The sequence below is a fragment of the Hypanus sabinus genome, chromosome X2 (genome assembly GCF_030144855.1).
Source record: "Hypanus sabinus isolate sHypSab1 chromosome X2, sHypSab1.hap1, whole genome shotgun sequence".
NCBI lineage: Eukaryota > Metazoa > Chordata > Chondrichthyes > Myliobatiformes > Dasyatidae > Hypanus > Hypanus sabinus.
In genome coordinates this window covers 37,473,973-37,492,979 of record NC_082739.1, presented here as the reverse complement: position 1 = coordinate 37,492,979, position 19,007 = coordinate 37,473,973, and the positions used below count along the sequence as shown (strand labels likewise).

Sequence of the window (19,007 nt, the reverse complement as noted above, 5' to 3'; positions counted from 1 at the left end):
AGATGCTGGAAATACAGAGTTCCTTCAGCATTCTGCATGTGCAACCCTACCCCGCATGTCAGAGGAAACCCACGCAGTCACAGCGAGAATGTGCAAACTGCCTGCAGGTTTACCTATTGCCTGCTGGTTTCTCCCCAAGTCAAATGCCATCTTAATTTGGGATCATGTGGCTATCCCTTCATCATCACTGGGTCTAAATGCTGCAACTCCTTCCCCTGCAGGAACGAGGCAACAATTCATGACCACTTCCTCAAGGGCAATCAGTTCTGACGCAGGATCTTTGATCTGAACCATTAGCTGCTTGTCTTTCCACTGATACGGCCGGACCTGCTGAGTGTTTCCAGCATCTTGTGCTATTGTCACACCATTAACTTCCATTTGCTTTAAGGACTGCTAAGATGGGTTTGTCAGATGGCTGAGGATGCAGTGTTTAGAGTTCGGGGGAAGAGTTCTGCAGCCTGGATATGTCCAAAAAGTGTTGGCAGCCTTGTAGATCCCCTGTGAAATACATTGGAATAGGGCCTAGTGTTCCTCTGAGGAAGGACAAGAAGGTTATGCTGTAGTCAACTGTATTATGCCAGACCTGCCAGTGCCTGATACTGACAATGGGAGCTGGAAATGGGAAAGGATTCAGTTTCCTCCGGCTAACATTCCGTGCACGGTAGGCATGAAATTCACAAGAAATATAAACAAACAGTAACCTGTGTGCGATAAATATCACCAGCTATGAAACACAGCTTCACACAATCATACAAATCAGTGTACCTCACACATACTTGCTACAATGAGATGAAATCTTAAAGTCGCACAGTGATTGTACAAGGACAAAATTTAAAACATCGTTTCTAATAATGTACATGTGGGCAATTTTAATCTTTTCTGACACCATGACTCCAACTTCCTGAAGAAAAAGGGTTGTTAGAAGCAACAGAGGCATGACAGTTACCATGGGGATAGGGAAACAGGCCTATTGGCTGCACCACCTGAAGCCAGAGGAAAATTCCTTGGAAGCTGTTTGATTTTACTGGAACAGGAACACAGCAGCAGAGCTCTGTGTTGCATTGAAAAGATCCATTCAACCATCACAATAATTTATAATAAAAACCTTCATTGTCACTCCAGATTCATCTGTGTGAATTAAAAATAATGAAAATAGTTCCTTCAATGAGTGAGGTATGAATACTGCAAATACAGAGCTACAGAATGTGAAGGTCCCAGGGTCTATCCCTTGTCTGCCTGAGTTGGCATTTTCAGCCAGTGATAATATTACATTAAAATGCCATGCAGATGTCAAAGGTCAAATGGAAAAAGAATTGCATGGTGACCTTTCCTGCTGAAACTGCAGCCCTAATATCTGTGAGGCACAAAGGAAACATGGTGGGAGAGATTACATAAATGGGAGAATCCAGAAGAAAGAGCTCACTGGAAATTCTGCTGCTTTTAATTGTGGCATCTGATTTAACTGTTTTCAATTCACATCCCAGGAGAAGCCAAACAATTTGAGGAGCTGCCAACTGTTGGTACGTAGACAAGAATGGAGTAATGGAGGTACCATGGATATAGAGGGGATGGATGCTTGGACAATGGAGGTCTTGAAAGTGGTAAGAAGTTCACCAACAGGCATTCAAACATCTCTTTTTAATGGGAGTGTGGGTGTTAGATTGTAATTACAGATCATGAATGAGTGGTTTAATGCATGTTGAGGGTTATATTTTCCTGTAAATGTTCAGTGTAACATCTTCAGCTTCATACATCTCACTTCATACTTGGGCTAATCATTGAACTGATCTGAGCAATGTAAGCACCTTCAGGAGAGGACAATTTATTAAACATTGCCTTCTCAATTGCCTTGTCTCACTTAGGTCCAAAAAAAAAGGTGAATTTTCAGTAAGTGGGTAACATTGCATCTGTCCATCGTATGAAACACAGACAGGAACTTTCCTTCGAATCACGCTTTCCTGCCATTATTCCTCTGCCTTTTCCTCAATGTATTTCTTTCTGTTTTCCAAAATGCTGACTAACGGCAGGATACAAATCCCTGTTGTTACCTTTGAGCATCAAAGTTTAGATTAGCCAACTCTTCCACTGAATGTGGAAACAATCAAAAAAGCATCGACAGTTCTAACACATTTGAATCAATCATACTTCATAAGAACATAATTTTCAACTGAGCCAATGCGGATTAGGTGGTCTCTACTGTTCAATGCATCACTGCACTGCTTAGAAGAATCAAAATTATCTTCTTGCTGTTCTCTCATAATCTACAGATGTACAGTGGAGGCCATTCTGACTGTTCAAATCACTGTCTCGTATGGAGGAGCCACTGCATAGGATCATAAGAGGCTTCAAGGTGTTATAGACTAAGCAATTCCATTATAGGCATGAGCCTCCCCACCATCAAGGACATCTTCAAAAGCTGGTACATCCATTATCAAGGACCCTCACCAGCCTCTCATTACTACAGTATGTCAGTAATAATAAACCTGATTTTGATCTGTATCATGATTATCAATGGATGCATGTGCAGCAACATCACTTTTGTTATAAAATAATACATTCAAGGGTCAATTTGCCTTTGTCTTTTTAAAGTATATTTACAGTTTAGAAACTTAGTTGAAGCACACAGTCTCTTGTTGTCTCACTGCAACATTACTGGTGTAAATGCTAAAGACAGGACAGATATTAATTGAGATCCTAAAGTCAAACCCCATCTTAATTTTTAGAGAGATCCAAAGTAATTAACAACACACTTTAAGGAGAAGATATGCCTAATTTTACAGTCAACATTTCTCCCCTAACTATTACCTACAAAATAGTCTAGTCTGCTATTTGTTTAATTAATATCTCCACCTTGCTGACAAGTAACAGTGGCGCTCCACAGGGATGTGTGCTTAGCCCACTGCTCTACTCTCTCTACACCCATGACCATGTGGCTAAGCATCTGTAAATTTGCTGATGAACCATTGTTGGCAGAATTTCAGATGGTGACGAGAGGTCGTACAGGAGCCCGATATACCAGTTGAGTGGTGTCACAGCAACAAACTTGCACTCAATGTCAGCAAGACTAAAGAGCTGATTGTAAAGGGTAAGAAGAGGGAACACAAATCAATCCTCATAGAAGGATCAGAAGTGGAGATAGTGAGCAATTTCAAATTTCTGGGTGTCAATATCTCTGAGGATCTAACCTGGTCCCAACATATCAATGCAGCTATAAAGAAAGCAAGACAGCAGCTGTACTACATCAGGAGTTTGAGGAGATTTGGTTTGTCAGCTAAAATACTTGAAAACTTCTGTGAATGTATGGTGGAGAGCATTCTGACTGGCTGCATCACCACCTGGTATGGGGGCGGGGGTTACTGCATAAGATCGAAGTAAGTTGCAGAAACTTGTAAAATTAGTCAGCTCTATCACTGGCACCAGCCTCCGTAGTATCCCAGGAGCCGTGCCTTAGGAAGACAGGTCCATTATTTACGATCCCCACCACCCAGGACATGCCATCTTCACACTGTAACCATCAGGTAGGAGGTACAGAAGCCTGAAGGCACACACTCAGTGATTCAGGAACAGCTTCTTCCCCTCTGCTATACAAGTCCTAAATGGATATTGAATCCTTGAACACTACCTCACTACTTTTGAAAATTTCTGTTATTTTGTACTACTTATTTTAATCTAACGGTTTAATAGACATATATATGTGAGTATATAATGTAACTCAGTTTGTTTTCTCTATATTTAATTATCATGTATTGCAATGTACTGCTGCTGTAAAGTTAACAAATTTCACAAACATATGCCAGTGATATAAAATCTGATTCTGATTATGCCCACACCAGTTCAACAAGTATGATGACAATACGCTATAAGATATCCCATCAACGTGTTAAAGTGCTGGAGAAATCCCAGGGCAAATGTCAAATACAATCAGCTTCAGAAATTAAGCCAAGAGGCTCTTCCAATATTCCACCATAATATCAATTTTACCATGATTCTGTGGAGAGAACACACACACACACACACACACACACACACACAATCAATTCCTATTAAATATCATTTAAATAGTTTTGTAGTGAGAACTTGGAACTGGGTGTGGAAACAGATACTCTTGCAACATTCAGCAAGTACCTAGCCCAGCACATGAATAAAAGGCTGTGGATGAAGCATGGCAAATGGGATTGGTATAGTGGGTAATTGATAACAACACAGCCATTTGGGTTGAAGGGCTAGCTCTGTGCTCTATGGCTCTATGAACTTCAGAGTAAAGATAACTGAATTAACTGAATAATGTGTGTATAAAGTACTGAAAAGCCTGTCTGCATCTGAACTATTTTCTCAGTTACACTTTGTCCAAGACAGATGAACAATGTCACATCAGATACACATTGATTTTGTTTGTACATTATAGCGAATGGCAATCTATTATAAAATGTGATGTGGCACCAATAACTGCTCCTAGATAATCCATGTAAATGTCCACCACTCAGTAACTGAGCTCAAGGCTGGATGTAATAAGCTGAGGGAGGACCAAGACGGCTATTTATATTGTTACGAATGTGCCACAACTCTGAGGGGCCGAAGGGTACAAAGTAGCCCCCTCCTTTTTGAGAATCACAAGATTGCTATTAATTCGGGTCTGGGACCCAGGAAATGAGAGAGACATGCAGAATCCACAAGGATTTGGAATGTGTCTTGGCCTCAGCAAGACGGAATCATTGACAACGGCTATTGTCTCTTGGAGATGGAATTGTGTATTGAGTACTGTACTATTCATTGACACCCTCAGGGGATGACCAGAGTGGGCTGGTTGAGGGATTGCATCATCCCAACCTGATTGACATCTGAGACCCTGTGGGTAAGGATAAAAGAGGGTCTGGGGAACAACCCCTTTAGACACACCAGGAGAAATGTATGAGACCGGTGGGGACTTGTGTGTGTGTCCATCCTTGCCCGGATGACAAGTCCTCCACGGAATGGCCTCGCTAAAGGACGAATACGGATCAAGATCGGATAAAGGAAAGCTGGCAAGTTTCTTTTCTCAAAAATCTCTCTCTCTCCAACAATTGCAAAACCCAGCGGTCTCCAAAGGCTGAAGCCTGTGTGAACTGAAACAAACTTTATATTTCCATCGGACAATACATTATCCCCTAGACAATAGAGCTATTTCTTATTGATTATTATTATACCCGCACTTTTAGATTTAGTATTGACAACGTATATTATATGTATGTTTGCATTGATATTATTTTTGTGTATTTTTACTGTTAAAAAAAGTACCATCAGACTTCAACGGACCTCTCTATCTTTGCTCATAAGTGACCCAGTTACGGGGTTCGTAATAATATATTGAGAGAAAAGGCACGGCTACAGTACATTGTTACATACTTTTGGGTGGGTACTTTGTATCAGTTGAAGCAAGGAGTAAAATGCTTCAACACTTCAGTAGGTGTAGAGATGGGTTGGAACCTGAAGAACTGGAGATTCTAGAAAGTCCGAGAGTACTTAAAGTAATGTCACGAGTTACAGATGAAATATTAACTTGCTAAGAGGAGTGCCTTGAATGCCTTGGATGAGGACCCCAAGAACAGGCCCAGGTAATACAGATTGATTAATTTGATTTTGGTGATGGGGAAATTTGTAAATCAGGGAAAAATGAAAAGGCACAGCCAGAGAAGACTTGTTGAAAGCAAATTGTGTTTGGCTTCCCTGACTAATATATCAATGATGTGTTAGCTAGGTTTCACATGAAGAACTGTGCAGCTTTGGTTCCCTCATTTAAGTAAAGTCATTGACAGCAGTATAGAAGAGATACACAAGGCCAAGGCTATGTCCACACTAGACTGGATAATTTTGAAAATGACGGTTTCGCATAATAACGATAGGTGTCCACACCAAGCATTTTCAAAAATACCTCCATCCACATTAAAACAGATATTTGGGTGAACCTCCTCTACTGGGCATGCTCAGGACACATCTACAGAAAACAAGCAACAAATTTGGGTCGAATCTCACTGTGAAAGTGCGTGTTTGCGCAGTTACAGACTAAAAAAATTAAAAGGAAATTGCCAAACGACAGACAGCTGTTGGCTCTCGCGCAGGAGAACTTAAAACTAAAAAAGAAACAAATACTAGAGCATATGGAGGCAACTGACAGGGAGTTCACAGACAGTATGACCCGGCTGACGTCAAACATTGAAAAACTGACCAACTATGTTGCACCTTGTTAAATGTATAAAACATGTCTGCATCAGTGTTATCTTGTATTTCCATGCAATGTTACATCAGGCGGTTACACATCTATTGTCAGAGAAGTACTTGCATAAATAGGTAAACCAACTTCATATGAGCAAGGACAGAAAACAGGGCAAAGTGAGAATGCTTATTAATTCAGTAAATCATGGGTCAAAGTATGTGGTGAGTACATTTCTAACTCTTCTGGCTTCAGTCTTGTTGCCGTCTGTTCTGAAATTGTTAGGTTGTGTGTGTGGGGGGGGGGGGGGGGGTTTGTTGAAGAAAACAATGAAATACGGCCATCTGTTCCGGCATGTCATGACAGCATTTTTAGAAATCTTCGGTTACCCCGTCCACACTACTCTGCCCAATCGTCATTTTCAAATTTACACACTCTGGAGGGCGTTTTAGAAAAGCTCCGTTTTGGGGGGAGGAAAACACTTTTTCAGTGTGGACGGAAGGGCAAAACGAAGAGAAAAAGCTTGGTTACAGATGTATCCGGTGTAGTGTGGACGTAGCCTAATTCCTGCAATGAGAGGGTCATCCTGTCGTGAATGTTTAAAAGTTAGACCTGCATTCGGAGTTTAAAAGAATGGAAGTGATTTTATTGGAACTTACATAAGCCCAAGGGGCAAGATTCCAAGATAAGCGAATAATCAATTAAAACTGAGATATGTCAAATTTTCTTTTTGCAGAGAGTGTGAATCCCTGGCATAACCACTGGAGGTATTTAAAGGGAAGTTAGATACATTATTGAAGGATTAGGGAACTGAGGGCTATGGAGATCTGGCTCAGAAGATGAGTTGAAGCCTGCGGCAGATCAGTAATGAACACATTTGATGGTAGGATAGGATCGATTGACCAGATGACCCATCATTGCTCAAAGGCTGACAAAGGGAATTCTGTAGATTTGTCAATGTGGAATTTCAGTCTATGCTCCACTAAAAAGGCTAGCTAACAAAATGGAGGCTCATGGAATAAAAGAAAGAGTGACAGCGTGGATGAGAAACCGTTTCCTTTGTATAAAATGAAGGGACTTGACAAATGGTCATTAATCCAGTTGGAGGGACGTAGACAGTGGTGTTGCATAGGCATCAGTATGGGAACCATTATTTCATGACTTCAAATTGTATATGCAAGGTAACATTTCCAAATATGCAAATGACACTGAACTTGGCAGACATCAAGAAGGATGGTAACAGACTGCAAGGGTTTACAAGTAGGCCGGCACAATAAGTAGCAGATAGATTATAGGGAACTACAAAGTTATATGTTTCATATAGGGACAGCGTACAAATGGCACATTTCTAAAGGTGCCTTTAAATAGGATAGGACAGAAGCTATTCCAATCAGTAGGTAGTTTAAAAACCTAGAAAAACAAATCTGTGATTGGAAAAAGATAGGGGACAATGTGAAGAAAATCTATCATGTGAAGAGTGGCTAACATTTACAACTTCCTGCCCGCAAGGCTCATGGAAGAGACTCAATTTCAGGAAATTGGACAGATACTTAAGCGAAAATGAGACAGGGTAAGAGTGAGAATTGGGCCTGATTAGATCACTTTACAAAAAAAAATCTTCTCAAATACTCGATGGGCAACATTGCTTCTTACTGTATCATAATGATTCTATAATTCCCTTAATTACATAGTATGTAAAGAAGAGAAATGAGCCATTTGACCCAACTGGTCTTTGCCCACCAATCCCTAAGCATTATTCATATAACACTATCTATGTGTCTATTCCCTCATTTCTCACTGTGCTTTTTTTCCCCTCACTGGACTGTGCAAATCATAATCTGCTTTAATTCTTTTTTTAAAGTTACAGAACACTACAGCACTATTAATCTGCCTAGTCCCATTGACCTGCACTTAGACCATATCCCTCCATACCCCTCCCATCCACATACATCCAAATTTCCCTTAAATATTGAAATCGAATCTGCATCCACCACTTCCATGGCAGCCCATTCCACCCTGAGTGAAGAAATTCCCCCTGATGTTCCCCTTAAACCCTTAACCCATGACCTCTAGTCTTACCCAACCACAGTGGAAAAAGCCTGTTTGCATTTAACCTATCTATACCCCTCATAATTGTGTATGCTACTATCAAGTCTCCCCTCAATTTCCTACATTTTCAATTCTACTTTTCTAAAATGAACCAATGTTTGGTTTGTTTCTGATGGCCTTATAAACCTGTCTCATCCCATTTTTTTTGTTTACTTACCTTGGCCTTCCACCAAACCAGACAGAGAGGCAGTGGTGGTAGAGGCCACAATGGTTGGGAATCAAAAGAGATAAAGGGCAAAAGATAGGCACACAATAAATATGTTAAAGATTAAAGGATTAGATGATAGGCAAAATTTAGTATGAAAGGTGCAAGTAACACCAGAGCAACTGCTTAAGTTATAAGCGAGAGCTCATTTTATTTTCATAATAACTACAGCCTCAGGCCTCAATTTTAGGAAAAGCCATTAATGAGCTAAATCATCTCTTAGGGGGAGATGCATAGAAATAAAATCATAGAGAAAAAAATTAATGGTTTGGTATTTTCAAATGTGAAAATCATACAAACTGTGTAACAAATAAAGCACACATTAAACCAGAAGTATATCATTTCAGCCAGTGACCTCTTGTAGATGTACCACATGATGTGCTACACTTAATAAGTGTCACAAAGATTCAAAGGTCCAGAAAGCCATTTGTTTTTCACAGCTCATAGTTTCACTTAAAACTTATTATTACGCAACACTGCATTTCAGTGTATAATTCAAGAACGTTTGCCTTTTTTACTTTCCCTTGGAGACCGCTACAGATATAAATCACCCTACGTTTTTCCTGACAACCGTGCTGAACTTTTCCATAACCATTTGCATCCACTTCCCTTGCCTTGGAGTGTTAATTGGAAATCAAGAATCTCCTTGAAACTGGAAGTAGGAGTGTCAAAGCCTTGGGAAATAGACTGCCGCCTCATTGAGAATGTTCAAAGTGATGTCTGAAAATGAAAAATCTTGGAGACCATTTACGTGAGGCATTCATTTCCTCAGGAATTTCTAACCCTCCACAAAGCAATCAACCTCCAGGCAAGGTCAAGCAGCTTTAGCTTTATTCTTTCATACACACCCTGCTGTTTGGCATATCCTGAATTATACTGGCATCGCATTTTTAGGTGGGCCCAAGCTGCACACCACACAAGGGCTGGCATCATGGCTTAAAACTGGAAGTGAACTAAAGGGTAAATGACGGTGCAATATTTTCTATTCTGCGAGGTATTTTGATGTGGAATGTACTGCCTGAAGGCATGGTGGATGTGCATTCAATATTGAAGGAAATATCTTAAAAAGTCAAAGTCCAGACCTACGAAAAGAGAAGGGCAATGGCAACAGCTGGGCAGATGTTTCTTCAAAGGACTAACAGGCAAAGATGGCTCTTTCTTTGCCATGTGATTCTACGATTTGACTTGTGTGTAGAAGTTCTCAAGAGAATTTAGTGTAAGGATCAATGTTATCAAGGATCAACTTAATTCACCATGTACTACATTTACACATATCAGGAATTTGCTTTTGTGTGTTTTGTGTGACATGCAACAAAAAAAATTCAACAATTGTAAAGAGTAAAGAATTATAATATAAAAATACCATTAGTAGTACATATATGGAATAAAATGTGCATAAATACTTAAATATCAGCATGTATTTATAATGTAAACAGCATTATAAACAGTGGTTTGAGTGTTTACAGCGCAGTGCAGTGACTGAGGTAAAAGATGGCAGGTGGGGAGGTTGGGGCTAACTAGAACAGTTGATCACGGGGGAAGAAACTTTTAAGATGGTGTGAAGTTTTTTTTGTTTTAATAGCCCTAGACTGCTTTCCAGAAAGGAGCTTCTGGAAAAGGTGTTTTGCTTTGTGGGTAGTGTTTGTTTGTGGGTAGTGTTGCTTAGCTAAAATCTTCTGCCACTTCCACATTCAACCTTCACCTATTTAGTCAGGAACAATGAATTAGGACTGAACACAGAAGTGGTAGAAGGTATTTTGACACTGCCCCATTGTAATCCAATGAATCATGTAACTTTGGAAGGAAGGCCAAAGCACAAGACAGCCACTATCTGTCTATCTATATATACATAGAGGCTCTCATGTTTTTAAACATTTAAACAAGGGATGTGTTTGTTTCCTCTCCTGTCTCATTCAAACAGCTGTTTCTGGTCATCACAGTTTCAGTGCTTGCCTGGGCAAAATATCAAAGGAGTCAGTAACGTCGCTTACTGTCTCAAGCATAGCTCAGAGATCTTCTATGGAAATGAATAAACAGTCAACATTCATCAAATCAGAACATCCATTTATATGTTTATTCGTTTCCACAGATGCTGCCTGACCTGCTGAGTCCCTCCAACATTCTGTGTGTGTTGCGCTAGATTTCCAGCATCTGCAGAATCTCCTGCATTTACATCTCACTGAGAGCCAAGGAATGAAAGTTCATGAAAAAAATTATTGACAATGTACTATCTGAAGTAGATGACAACCAACTTGATCAACACAATTGCTAGTCTGGGAGAAGAAAATTTAAGAAGAAATTGGCTCCTTTGACATAAAAGAAGGAAGTTATTACCAAGCTTCAAAAGGCTTCTAATCTTTTTAATCTCTTTCCCTCCTGCCTCCTTTCCAGCTCAATAATCATACCTGGCTTATGAAACACCTGACAACGTGCTATTTCAGGCAGTTTATCAGCAATTCACCACATATATCTAGCAGAGGAGATACAAAAGGAGGTACTCTTGGAACGATGAAAGTTTGTCTAGACTGGAGTCTGAGGGGATATTGATCTGAAGAATGCAAAATTATTGATCCTAGCAACACACACAAAATGCTAGAGGAAATGTCAACTGTAGTCTTTTCCATAGATGCTGCCTGGCCTGCTGAGTCCCTCCAGCATTTTGTGTGTGTTGTTTGGATTTCCAGCATTTGCACACTTTCTCTTGTTTGTTATTGGTCCTAGATTGAGTGAAGAAGAAGGACCCATTTCCTTGGTGGAGTGGTTGTTCGCCAAAAGGCTAAGGTTAAATAAATTGGTAGAAAATTAGAGAGAAGCTGAAGAAAATATTCTTGTCCCAAAGAATATTAGGGCTGGAACTCAATACCTGCAGGGGTTTTGGAGACAGAAACCTTAATACATTTAAAAGATTATGGGATGAGTACTTGAAGGGTGATATCCTACAGGGCTAAAAAATTGCATTTTTGGGGGAAAAAAAGGATTAATCTATACTCATAGTTGCCAAGTAACATTTCCAGTTACATAAGTTTCTAAAAATTCTATTATCTTTACCTAACCACAAGAGAATTACTATAAATTCTTTAAGCCAGATAGGCTAGAAAATAATCTATTTGTTGAAGTAGCTGATTTTATTTACAGGGATTCAGAAACTTTGGGGTGACAATAGATAAAGACAACATCATAGTTACAGAGGAAGAATGTGAAATATTCAATGGACAAACACAATAAGAAAGAAAACAAAAAGAGTTGAACACCTATTAAAGTGGATAAATCACCAAGCCCAGATTACTGCGAAGGCTTTGACTTTCATTTTTCAGTCTTTCCTGTCTACAGGATTAGTCAAAGGGCTGGAGGACTACTATTTTGTACTGTTGTTTACAAAGGAAAGGAGAAAACAACCAGCGACAGGCCAGTTGGGTTTGATAGTGGGCAAATGATTGGGGAGCAGTTCTGAAGGACAATAAAAGCCTTCATTTAAAAGGCAGAGTTCACTCAAAGAAGTCAGCACTGATATGTTAAGGTTGCACCTTACTAATAGTAATCAATTTGTTCCTGCCCTAACGAGAAGGGTTGAGGGGAGCAATGTATTAGAGGTAGTCCACTGCAGTTTTAGCATGGCCTTAGACAGGGTCCTAAATAGGCCACCTAACAAAAAGGTAAAAGTATGTGGGATCCAGGCAAAATGACAAATGGATCCTCAACAGTATCAGTGATGGGAAGCAAAGAGAAATTGTCGACAGTAACTGAAAGGCCATTACCGTGAGTTTCAAAAGACTTCAATACACAATCCTTAGCTTCTTGCAATGTATTCTAATAATTTAGACCGAGAGATGAGGAGGGTTTGGAGATTCAGAGATCAAAAGATGGTTAAAAAGACTTATTGGATACCCTTATTAGCAAAGGGATAGAATACAAAAGCAAAGTAAATCCAGCTTAAAATTTAAAAAAAAACTACAAACATTGGAAATCTGAAATAAAAATAAAAATTGCTGGAAACATTCAGCAGGTCAGGCTGCATCTGTTGAAAGAGGAAAAAAAACTTTTCAGGTAAAACTGTAGACTAGCTGAGTTCAAATTACTGCGTCTAGTTCTGACCACTGTGCCTATAGAAAAGATGCAGTTATATTGCAGGAGTTAGGAGAACACATTTAACAGAATATGTTGCAGTTGTATTGCAGTATTGTGTGTAGTTCTGATCACCCCATTGCAAGGAGGATGTGGAGAATTTGGTTCACAAGATGTTTACTTGGATGCTGTCTGAATGAGAGGGCATTAGCTATAAGGAGAACTTGGACAAGCTCAGATTGTTTTTCCTGGAGTACCAATGGCTAAAGGAAAACCTGATACATTACTAAAATTATGAGAGGCACAGTGGTACATTTAAGAGACTCCTAGATAGACACATGGATGAAAGAAAAATGGGGGGGGGGGTCATGCAGAGAGAAGGGTTAAATTGATTTTAGAGTAGATTAACAGAGTTAAAGGGGTTGTACTGTGCCAAACTGTTCTATGTCTATGTTCTATGGCTTTGTGCTGCAAAGTTGGATTAGGCTGACAGTTCTTTCTTGAATAATATCAACAAAATGGGCCACATAGCCTTCTTCTATGTTGTCACATTGTAACTGTTTTCAGTGACACTGGGCTGGATAGAAAGAGGAAAATTCTGTAGGTCTCGGCCCAAAATGCTGACAGTTTACTCTTTTCCATAGATGTTGCCTGGCCTGCAGAGTTCCTCCATCATTTCATGTGTGTTGCTCAGATTTCCAGCATCTTCAGATTTTCTCGTCTTTATCAAGATTTCTATCCAGTTTACTTTGAAGAAGAGCGTGTGTGTAGCAAATTCAGATTTTGGTTATAACTTTAGCCATAATCAAATAGACACCATAGACACTACAATATTGTTGAACAGAATCTCAGCTGCACTGCTGAGCATTTCCACTCTTGATCCAGCTGTTCTGCTAAATACCAAATTTCTTAGTGTTCACCTGGTGGAGAATCTCACCTGGTCCCTCACCTTCTCCATAGCAAAGAAAGCCCAGCAGCGTCTCTACTTTCTGTGAAGGCTGAAGAAAGTCCATCTCCCACCCCCCATCCTCATCACATTCTACAGGGGTTTTATCGAGAGCATCCTGAGCAGCTGCATCACTGCCTGGTTCGGAAATTGCACCATCTCGGATCGCAAGACCCTGCAGCGGATAGTGAGGTCAGCTAAGAAGATCATCAGGGTCTCTCCTCTCGCCATTACAGACATTTACCCTACACGCTGCATCCACAAAGCAAACAGCATTATGAAGGACCCCACGCACCCCTCATACAAACTCTTCTCCCTCCTGCCATCTGGGAAAAGGCACTGAAGCATTCGGGCTCTCACGACCAGACTATGTAACAGTTTCTTCCCCCAAGCCATCAGACTTCTCAATACCCAGAGCCTGGACTGACACCAACTTACTGCCCTCTACTGTGCCTATTGTCTTGTTTATTATTTATTGTAATGCCTGCACTGTTTTGTGCACTTTATGTAGTCCTGGGTATGTCTGTAGTCTAGTGTAGTTTTTGTGTTGTCTTACGTAGTTCAGTGTAGTGTTTGTACTGTTTCATGTAGCACCATGGTAGCACCCAATTTTCCTCGAGATCAATAAAGTATGTCTGTCTGTCTGTCTGAAAAATGGTGTCTCGTTTTTACTGTGTACTGTGCCAGCAGTTATGGTCAAAATGACAATAAAAAGTGACTTGACTTGACTCCGGTACAACTACAACAATGGTATTTTCTAAGAAGCGGAAAATTTGTGCAGCATCAAAATCCTGGGTGTAATGTTATCAACTTAGATTTACCAAAAAATACTTACTGATCAATGGCTTGCTCACAGATGGCAGTTTTGGTTTTGCCAAGACCACTCTGATTCAGACTTCATTACAACCTCAGTCCATATATGGACAAAATGAACTGAATTTCAGCAGTGAGGGGCTAAGGATCCCCTTGATACCAAGGTAGAACATGACAGGATGTGACATCAAGGAATTCAAGCAAATCTAACGTTAGCGTTGAGGTGGAAACAAGTCACAGCAATCAACACAAAGTAAGACAAATGCCGTTGTTGAAGCCCAGTCGTCCAATACAAGTAGCAAGTAACCTTCACATCATCCTAAAGATGTGACTGGATTGGAAAGGGTGCAGAGGAGACTTGCAAGAATGTTGCCAAGACTGGAAAATTATAGTCATGGAGGAAAGCATGGACAGGCTGGGGGCATTTTCTTGAGAACAGAGGAAGCCAAAGGGGGATTTAATTCCGATGTGGAGCATTTAAAGTCATGTCACCAGTAATGCAAGCACGTTGGTTACAGAGGCCAGGTCACTCTGTGGTGTGTGGCTCACCTCCCGATTCTGTAAGGTCTTTCTACTAAACACAAGGTGCAAACCAAGATTATAATAGAATTTTCTTCATTTGTCTGGGTCAAAGCAGCACGAAGAATTCTCAAGATAGTCAAAACCATCCAAAACAAGGCCTGGCTGACTGGCATCCATCAAATCCACCACTTTCAAAGTTAACTTCACTCACCAATGGTGCACATTGTGTACCAAGACTACTCCAGCAACACTTCCCAAACATCTGTGACAAGAAAGGGCAAAGTTAACCAGCTGTATGAGTTGGACACTTAGCTGCGCACCACTTGGTAAGATTACACACAAGGTAGAATGTACAAGATTGGGGATGGTACATTGGCATGAATAGGGTGTGGCTAATAGCAAACAGAGCCAGGATAAATGAGTCTTTTTTCTGACTGGCAATTACTCAATGCCACAGGGACTGGTGCTGTGGCCTCAATGACTTATATCAATGACTTGACTGAAGAAACTGAATATACCATTAGTCAAGTTGCCAATGATACATCTATGAGTGAGATATCAAGTTGTGTAATGGATATGAAGGGATCCCCCGCAAAGGGATGTATATAGGTTCAATGAATGGTAAAGAAACCGGCAGAACAAGTATAAATGTGAGATTATCCACTTTTGAAGGAAGAATCAACAAGCAAGTTGTTTAAACAGTATGATCCTGGAACATGAAGCACAGAATATTATCAGGCAGATAGGCAGGTAGGCAAATACGCCAAGTTATTACCAAGACTAGTGGAATATTTTCTTTATTGTAAAAGGCATGAAATGCAACATTAGGGATGTTTACCTGGAGAATTGGGTACAGCTTTGTTCTCCTTTTTAAGGAAGGATCTATTTGTTTTAGAGGCAATTCAGGAAAGGTGCATTAGTTTGATTCCTGGCATGAAGGCATTGATCTATGAAGAAAGGTTGAGAGGTTGGGCCAAATCTCAGTGGTTTGAAGAAACAAGAGGTGATCTTATTGAAAGAAGATTCTGAAGGGGGTTGACAGGAAGGATGCTGCCAATTCGATTCTCCCACTAAGAGTATTTCAAACCAGGAGAAATGTTTCACAATAAGTTGTCTTCCATTTTGGATGGAGCCAAAGATGTATTTTTTCTCTTACAGGGTCATGTATCTTTGGAAATATCCTATCTGAGAGAGCTGTGGAGATAAGTCTACTCCAACTCTGGTTTCTTATGTTCATCATGCCTTAGAATAGACAGTATTTTCTCAAAGTTGGTGGGCCAAGATACTGGAACTATTGATGCAATAGCGCCAGAAAAATGCCTCCATCATACAGACTGCAAAGGTTCAGCAAGCAACTCATTTAGCTTCTTCTCTAGGGCTATTAGAAATGGGAAGAGTGATTTGAACAGCCCTTGTATGATAAAAACTGATAGTTACAGGTGGGTAGAAAATTCAGAACGGCCCTGCCACTTGGATTAAAATTCTAGGTTCACTAGCACTCCTTTCACTTTACTAGACTGATATGATCAGATTGTAATATTGAAAGAATTCAATAGGACAGATGAAGAGAAAAACTTGTTACCAAAAAGAAACAAAGAAAATAAGCTGAAAATTAGAGCCAGAACATTTATACATCAGACTCTAATAGAAATCTTGAATTATCTGTGTCAAAAAGTTGTGGATGCTGAGCAATTATTTGAAATTCCACGATTATGATCTTTAGCTTGTTTATCACACGTGGTTGTCAAGGGATCTGAGCAAAGCGGGGTGAGAAGGGGTAATTGGGATTAAAGTGAGGTCAATCAAGACCTTGCTCTGGAGAAATATGTTTGAGGGTTAAATAACTTGTTCCCATTTTATGTATGGAGAGAAGTGGGAGATAGGTGTGAGGTGGCTCTGCGATGAACCTTCATTGAAGGTCCAACACATGGTTTGTCTCTCCAACTATTTGGCCCAATTCCTTACACAAACAATGCAATAAGAATATTTCATATAGTAGAATTGCTGTTAAAATTGCAATCATTAAGACCAGTTTAAGGCACTGTATCATTATAGAAGGTAATTTTTTTTGGTATCTTGCAGCGACTGCCTCACAGCGAGTGCTAATGAATTGTTGCACTTATAAAGATTTCTGTCAGAATTCTACTTAATCAAAAAAAATAATGAGGTGTCTATGCAGCATCATTTGGTGAAAGTCAATGAGAAATAATCATTTTCCTTCTGATTTGACAACTAGCACATTCTCTGAACTTCAGGCCTGAAAATAAATGCAGGTCAACCTTGGTGTGATTAATGTTCTTTTAATTGGTGTGATCAAGCTACACAGTATTTAATGGTATTGCAGTAATTACATTTATTGTCAGACTCTTGTCACTGTTCACACATTGAAATAAATTGGGATATTATCCCATACAGGATATCCAACCAAATAACTTTATTATGCACACCCTATTTAAACAGATGTCCAGAAATTGGATATCACCCTCTTTTGTTGCCAACATGTGCTGTGTATAGAGCTATCGCCCATTTGAAATCTCTCAACAGATTCAAAAATTGGGCAAGGATATCACATAAGTAGTGCAATGGCATTCTTTCCACTAAATGGAACCCTGGAAGAAAACACTTATAAGCAAAATATATAGCTCTGGGCCTAACACGGCTCAGAAGGACAAGGGAGGGTTTTCTACTGAATACTGAAAGAGCTGGATAAAGTGAACGTGGAGAGGATTTTCCAATCGTAGGAGGATCTAGGATCTGAGGTCAAACCTCAGAATGAGAGGATGCCCTTTGAAACTGAGGTAACAAAGAATTTCTTCAGCCAGGGATGGTGAATCTGTGGAATCCTTTGCCAGATGGCAGTGGAGGTTAAGTCACTGGGTGTATTTAGGGAAAAATGGTAGATCTTGATTGGAAAAGGGTTTAAAGGTTAAGGGAAGAACAGTGAAGGCTGGTGATTGGGACCGAAAGTTAATCAGCCATGATTGAATGACAGAGCCTCTCAAATTCCAACCCTATGTCCCTGTCATGAGAGGTGGAAATGGATAAGGCCGGGTCAACAGGGCTCTGGTGAACCTGTGTAGGCCAACGCCTTTCCTAGGTGTGATTAATGTTCTTTTAATTGGTATAATAAATTTTAATTGGTGTGACCAGTATTTAATGGTATTGCAGTGATAACAGTGGATGGAATGGATTGCAGAAGTGTTGATGAACAACCATATCATCGACTTCAGAGGATGATGGACACAGGGGGTCGTCAATGGCCTATCCTCCACTGGGAGCTAAGGGCCCAAGTAAGTAAGTGAATGACAGAGTAAACATGATGGGATGAAATGCCTAATTCTGCTCCTATGCCTTATGGACTGACGTCTTTAACAACTGCAATCAGAGCTCGTAAGTGTTTTGTATTTACTGATTAACTGAAAGTGAATAAGAATTTAAAAGCATCTCTGCATAGCAGCTACCTAAAAGACAACCATGAAGGTGAGGAACATGGCAGTGAAGGCAGGAGGTGAGATTCATTTACCTTCTGTGATAGTGTGGCCCAATTAGTGAGAATGGCTCCACTGAGCTGTGAGGTGTGAGTTGATACAGGGGCTTGTGAGTGTGACTCACATCATGGACTTAGCCGGTACAAAACACAAGAATGGAGAAGACATCACTGCAGATAGAGATTCCATTACCCTGACTACTGAACATTGAGACTGGCAGAAAGGGAGGGTGACATTTGGATATTAGAGTCCACCTATTTGAATCAATACCTCACATGTGACTTGCATATAAAAATGTAATGAGTACATTCAATTTCTACATTGATTCCATTGCTGCCACAAACTTCTGCCTCTTCAGTGTTACTAACATCTTTTGATCAAAATTATGCTTAAGATGGGAGGCAACAAACTCTCTCATTCAGTCTCAACCTCTTTAGAAGCAGAAACAACAAAACTCTTTGCATTCTGTCCCGTTGCTGTGCATAGTTCACATAAGTATCCCAACTCCAGTGTCTGCAAGAGGCCACTGGATTTCTGATGCAACTTTGACCATCTAAACTTTAGCATCAATCAGTGCTGTGCATCCATCAGTCCTGATGGATCTTGTCCTCTTAAAGGAGGAGCTTAGGAGAATTAATGGCACCTAACGGCGACTCCTTTGCCTGCATCTTCGGA

The 19,007-nt window shown here is 40.2% G+C and overlaps 1 protein-coding gene across 3 annotated transcripts in view; it reads right to left on the bottom strand.

Moving 5' to 3' along the window:
* The window catches only part of pknox2 (pbx/knotted 1 homeobox 2), a 489,281-nt gene that overhangs the window by 61,922 nt on the left and 408,352 nt on the right, over positions 1-19,007 (bottom strand). The window lies entirely within an intron of this gene.